The sequence below is a fragment of the Rhagoletis pomonella genome, unplaced genomic scaffold, assembly GCF_013731165.1.
Source record: "Rhagoletis pomonella isolate Grant_MI unplaced genomic scaffold, Rhpom_1.0 Rhpom_scaffold_00004, whole genome shotgun sequence".
NCBI classification, from domain to species: domain Eukaryota; kingdom Metazoa; phylum Arthropoda; class Insecta; order Diptera; family Tephritidae; genus Rhagoletis; species Rhagoletis pomonella.
The window spans coordinates 53,302,192-53,308,702 of record NW_023458558.1 but is presented as its reverse complement, the minus strand read 5'-3'; the positions used below and the strand labels follow the sequence as shown (position 1 = coordinate 53,308,702).

The 6,511-nt window shown below is 35.4% G+C and overlaps 1 long non-coding RNA gene across 1 annotated transcript in view; it reads right to left on the bottom strand.

Annotated features, from left to right (window-relative positions):
- The window catches only part of LOC118737776, a 236,087-nt gene that overhangs the window by 38,688 nt on the left and 190,888 nt on the right, over positions 1-6,511 (bottom strand). The window contains exon 2 of the long non-coding RNA XR_004992840.1: positions 2,896-2,977. This is a non-coding gene — a long non-coding RNA (uncharacterized LOC118737776). The remainder of the gene's footprint in view (positions 1-2,895; positions 2,978-6,511) is intronic.

Here is a 6,511-nt window from a genome sequence, read left to right as displayed (position 1 = left end):
AGTATATTTGGGAAATCCCTCAAGGTTTCGAGGATAATCGTAACAATATCTACATATATTTCACATATGTGCATACATGCAAGCACAAAAATAAATGTGTGCTTCTAGCTGGCGCAAGTTTTATGCGTTATCTTCACATAAGTATATACATATGTACATACGTGCATACTAGCGTTGTCCAATGCCGTTTTGGGGATTGAGCGAAAATTGTCTTTTAGCTAAATGGCAAAGCTGTTAAAGTTGCTGATAAATGTGCTTAAGTGCATGATAAATACGCCGACACACATAAGGGGCAACGCATACTGAAACATGTCCGTATCTACATGCAATAGTATATGTATATGTACGTAAGTAGGTATGTGCTTTAGTGTGCACTTGTCCTTTGGCTTAAGGTAAATTTGCTTGTATAGTATGTAGGTAAGTGTGCTGCTGTGTCCATTTCTACTTGTAAAGACAAAACGCCTGTATTAAAGATATTTGTTCCTGTCGCCGCTGTCGTCGTTTGTCTTATTATGGCACGGAACAATCTACTTTGCTAAGAATAAATATTTATAAATGTACATGCGAGTACTATTTAGTTGTGTAAAGATATATACCCTGTAGAGAAACGCACAAGTGCCAAACTAGTTTGGAAATAGCGAATTTAGAACTTTACACTCTTAGCTAGCGATAAGTAGTTTTAAAAAGTAAAACAAATTAGTTTTTTTTTTAAAGCACCACACTTCGTTGCTTTTCAAATGTTGTGGGATGTAGTTGGTATCGGACTGGTTCGTTTATGGCATTAAAGAACTAGTGCGGAACTATAAATTTTGGTTAACTAATTTGGAGCTTCTCTGCAGGGTATTTGCATGTTCACATGAACATAGAGATGTATTGGCTAGATTGCAGTGTGCTTTCCATACGCTCGCACATGCCCGCCTACGCGTAAGTAGGCCACAGTACACAGCACTTAAACAGCTAAAGGCATGTTTGCCGATGCTTCCATAAACACTACCTACTACTACATACATATATCTCAAATAAGATACCAAAGTGAGACCATGCAGAATATGTATGCTTCCCAAAAGACTACCATTGAGGTACTAATTTTTTCTGTAGAAATTTGAAGTATATTAAATTTCTGTATGATAAGTTAGTAAATATCTGATTGTTGAAGTAATTTTCTAGAGAATTTTTTCATCATATTGGACGGCTAAAAAACAATATTCAGCCTTACCATGAGTTTCGTTTGCCCCAAACCATTTCACTTTTCACTTGTCGTTTTCATGTATTTACTAAGTATGGGCGGATGAAAAAATTTTCGGGTGAATTTTTTTTTCTGGCGAAACTCCGGGTAAGGCAGATTCTGTTTTTTATACAGAGGGGTTATTCTAATTAAAACAAATGGCTTGGAATCGTTTTTTTCTTTGATATACCCTTTGATTTAGTAATTACAATTTTTTGGCAATTCTCTAGTTCAGGGAAAATAAAAATTTTCTTGCTTATTAATGTTCAAATAATAAATTTTTTTATTTCATATTAGGATTTTTGTGTTAACAACATAACAGAAAAATGTGAATTTTCAAGGCTAAAATAAAAGGTACCTAAATATTATTGGGTTGTTCTTCTCGAAAAATAAAGAGATCACAGTTTTCTAATTGTTTGCTTTTTCTCTTAAATGGATCAGTCTGGGGTCAGTCTGTGGTTTAATGCCATTACCAGATCAATTGTTTGCAACGCTTTTGGTTTTTTCTTTTTTAAATCTTTACATTTGAAAAAAGCGTTTTGCTAATTAGAGTACTGATTACATAGCTTGCTTACTTTGCTCTTCACTTTTGAGCAATATACTGCACATATACTCAACAGGGAAACCATCGTTGATACATCTACACTTGTTTTATGCTTAAATTTATTCACTTGCAAGTGGTTATGATATTCTCCATCCCACAGTTGCATTTATTATTAACCAAATTAGTCTAAGTAGCATATTTTTCCGCCCTTTATAAGCAATAAAAGTATATGTAAATACGAATATTTCTCGCCACTACACTTCCAACACATAAAAAGGACGTTTGACTCGTCAAAATTGACAAAGAAAAAGACTTTGCAACACAACAAGTGTCACTTAATTCCTATGCAAGTACTTGACAGTGCAGTTGACGCGAATCTATTTCATTAACACGTTTTCCACTCTACATACTCGTAGAGCGGCTGGCGGGCGAAAAAGCAGTGTCAATTTTTGCAAGCACCAGTGGGTGGTAGACAACGATGCTGTGCGACGCCAACAAATAAAATGAGTGTTTGCAAAAAAAATGTGCACACTTGCTGCAACGTTGCATAAATGCACTGCTGGCGTTAATGATTTGCGCGCATTGCGGGCGACAAATGCCGCGAAATGGTAATTTCATTAGCACAAATGCAAATACTCAAATGCGGTCTACTGCCGCATGCAAACAAGTGCGCTTACATTAACTACATAAAAAAAAATGCATGTGTGCGAGTGTGTGCGTGTCTATTCATGTTTTTTTTTTTGCTGACAACATTATGCAATACTGTCCTGCTCTGCCATGCTAACATTGACGCAGTTGCAGCCGCATGAATGTAATGCAAACAATTGCGGAAATTAAGTCAAATTACTTACTGGCGTTGAGATTGGTGAAGTGAAGTGCTTGCAAGTTTTTTAATTTACTTTTTTAATGCGTTTTAATGATCACTCACACTTCATGTCTGTCTGGGCGGAGTTGAATATGCATGGTATACGTTCATATGTACATACATATGTATGAAGGAGCAGCATTTGTATGAATGTGCAGCTGAATATTTTTTATGGGCAATAAAGGGAGTTGCGATTGTTGAAAGCAGACATTTGCATTTGAAAAGTTAAAGAAATTAAAAAATAATACTTTGTAGACTTACCAGTCTGAGTTGTTGAAGTTGAATATTTTAATTGTTGTGTAATTTATTCCAACTTATGTTTGATATTCACTTTTTGTTTTATCTGAAATGAAAAGAAGAGAAAGAAGATAAGTTGTGGGAAGGTTGTGGGCAACTCTTATATACACTAATGGACAAAATAATAGGTGCGAAATTCAGGTTTAAAAAAAAAATATCAACGATTTTTAGCTATTTGAGACTTGCACTTTATGGGACTATAAATTGACCGGGCTACAAAACTGCTTGCTGGAGCATTTTCAATTCTTAATAATAAGTTTGAAATTTTGATGCAAAATTTTTTGTATTTATGTGGTTTCTGTGGTTGTTTGCAACGTATGCTTATTTATTTATTTTTTATAAATTTCATTTAAACTATAGTGCACTCATAACATAAATAAAAATTTGGAAGCTTACACAAAGTTCACAAAAATTAATCAAGTAAAAAAAAATCATAAAAATTTTAAACTTTTTATTCAGAATTGAAAACGCTCTAGCAAGCAGATTTTTTTCTCATTAAATTTTAGTCTGATAAAAAGCCAGTTTCAAATAGCTAAAAGAAACCGTTGATTTTTGAGATTTTTTTTTGTCTAGGGTGTTGCGGATTCTTTTTCATATAAAATAATTTTTTTTGTCGTATAATCTTTATATTCTTTTTCCAATCTTTGAGAAATTCTGAAGGTTCGACTAAACTTTTAATAAATTATGAATTCAAATTGATATCCAATCTTTTCTCAAGATTATTTTTCATACAAAAAATTTGTTCTTTTGTTAGAGAATGGTTTGGTTCTTCAATTGAGGTAGACTTGAAAATCGCCATTGGGCCTTGGAATTTGTATTCGATCTCCACTTGATCTCCATTCCAAAAACTTTTCAAAATCCAGACTGCAGTGGCTCATGGCGCAACGGGGTCTTTGAACATTCTGCTCGCTTAGGTACCGACGTTTTTTTTATTGAAATTTCAGTTGCTACCAGCGACGATAGTTTGCATTCTCTTGCACACTGGAAGGAAAGCCTTTTGGGTACAGTGCCAGAGATAGGTTGGTTCAGAATCAAGTTCGTAACAATTACAGAAATACGCTCTAAAGAGAGAATGTGACATTTTTATTTGCTTCAACAACTATTTCATGATTGCTTTGAATTTATTTTCTGCATAAACTTTCACTTCAACGAGTTTCATAAAAAAGCCACTTAGCTCGCACTGAAAGTTTCAATGAACTGTATAATCCCTAAGATACGTCTGTATCCTCTATAAATATTTAATGCAAATATAAAACACAAAAAAAGCAATAAATTGGCGTTACTAAAGGCAAGCATTGCAGGATATTTATCTCCATACAAGCACGATGACGTAAGATTTTATTTTATTTTTGTACATGAAGGTGAGCATATAGCACAGCCAGGCCAGCAGATAGTAGCTCGGAGCTAGATACAGCTAAGCCAACGTTCGCGAGAGCAGCCATGCGTACACAATAGGTTTTAAGCTGTGGAATGTTTTTTTTTTGAAGAATGCATATTTTTATGAAAGCGCCAACAATCTCATGTGATGGCATTGTTTTAACACCCTTGGCTGTGCAATAAAATCGCCGCCAACAGATAACGGGAGCACATTTGTCCAACGAAAGATGGAGACAAAAAAAAAAAACGAATGCCACTGCCCGAAACTACTCCCGTACGTATATATGTTGGTATGTGTTTCAAACGATGGCCCCCCAAATGCACTGCACTCTATGTTAAAGCCATTCATCGCACATTTATTGTTTTTTTTTTTGGCTTGAAAGCACCTGCCGCAGGTTTTTCGGACAGTCATAGTAAAATGCAATGCATTGAAAAAAGGGGCTTGGATTTATGTTTATGCATACAATCTATATAGCAGCCAAGCGTTGGGGCGTAACCCAGGTCGAGAGTGAGGTACAACATCGAAACAAAAGCAAACACATGCTTTGCTCAGTGTAAAGCAAATACATAAAAGATATACACATTTATGGCCCTATATATATACATACATAAATACATTATAACACGCATATATCTGTGTGAAAACATACCACAATCCAGCCCCTCCGCGCTAAAAACCGCTTCGCCATTGTCACCGGAAGGAAGGAAGGAAATTCTTCATGAAATTTCATGATTAAAAACTTATGAGACGGTGGGAAGCCCGATACGCACGCTTGTGTAGCTACGTGGGTAGATATGTGTGTAATCAACATAGGTGCACCCAGTAACAAAATCCGGAGTTTACCAAACGAGTTTCATATTTAAAGGAACTGTATTTTGTATTATACTTGGCTATGTAGAACAATTTGTCACCCCGGTGACAAGTAATTAGAAAATTTTAGTCATTTTAAAAACAGAAAATCGTGCAAATTCTCGGCCTAAGGAAGGCGCTTGCACTTTGGTATGAATGTTGTGACGAAATGTTTGGAAAAGGGACATTTACTTAGTCCTGCAAGTGCCGCGCACTCGTAAAGAAAGTATTTTCCGCCGATACTTGAGACAAGCACACCCTGGGTGCCGTGTGCAGACAGTAGTGTGTTTGTAAGCATTTTCCCTTGCGGATCCCTAACAGAGCTCTGAATTTTAATGGTTCGTAGATATTCCAAATCTGTAAACTCCAATACTCTCCCTCTCTCTCTAGAGTTGAAAGAGGTACCTCCACGTAATATCGACTCCCGTTGTGCGCAATTATTGTATGTGCCATTTGCTTGAAGTTGACATTTTGATGCAAATTTGTTCTACACCATACAATGCATCACTTGGTAAAATAGTGTACCTAAAATCTCTACGATTACGCTAAAATTTAATTGCATATTTTTTCGCATGATACAACTGAATTTTTCCTTTTGGGCGAAATTGTAGTTGTGCCATACAAAAGTATCATAAAAAATAAAATTAATAAAGTACAAAAAATTTTGAAAATTACAAAAAAATACTCTCCTGTAAAATTTGGTTTTTGGCGCATACGATAATTTCGCGCAAAGGGGTCGATATCAATATCCATCTATCTAAGCATCTAGGGTAACTTTAAATTTATTTTCACCATGATAATCCCTGCACCTACTCCGCATTCCACATGTGATCCGTCAGTAAATACACCTATGCTTTTAAGCACTGGATCCAAAGCCCAAAAAGAAGCTTAGAATTTCTGTGCGACGTTTGTGGTTAGTCTGTGGGGTTTTAAGGTGGCTTTGATTGACATGGGAAATATTTAAAGCTGTAAAGTGCCAAGAGCGGAAAATGTGCTGCGATTTGAAAGTTGCCCCACTATTAAAAGGTATTAAATCAGGATACTGCAGATATCGGTCGTTTCTGTCTGTTTAAGAGGGACGCAAAAAAATTGTGATATTAGGCAAAATTTCAATGGGCAGTACATCTTAAATTTCACTTGGGTCAGATTAGTATTAAACGCATACCGTCAGTTGATTTTTTTGTTTTGTTGTTGTTTTGGCGACTATTTTTTCATAACCACCTCGAAATTTTGTGGGAAATACCTAAAAAAAATCAGTGAAAAGGTAGGGACAAGAAAACCAGAATTTCACGAAAAAATTGGGTTTAGGGTAAAAATCTAAATTTATTAAAAATATTTAGAAGCCTCCAAAGT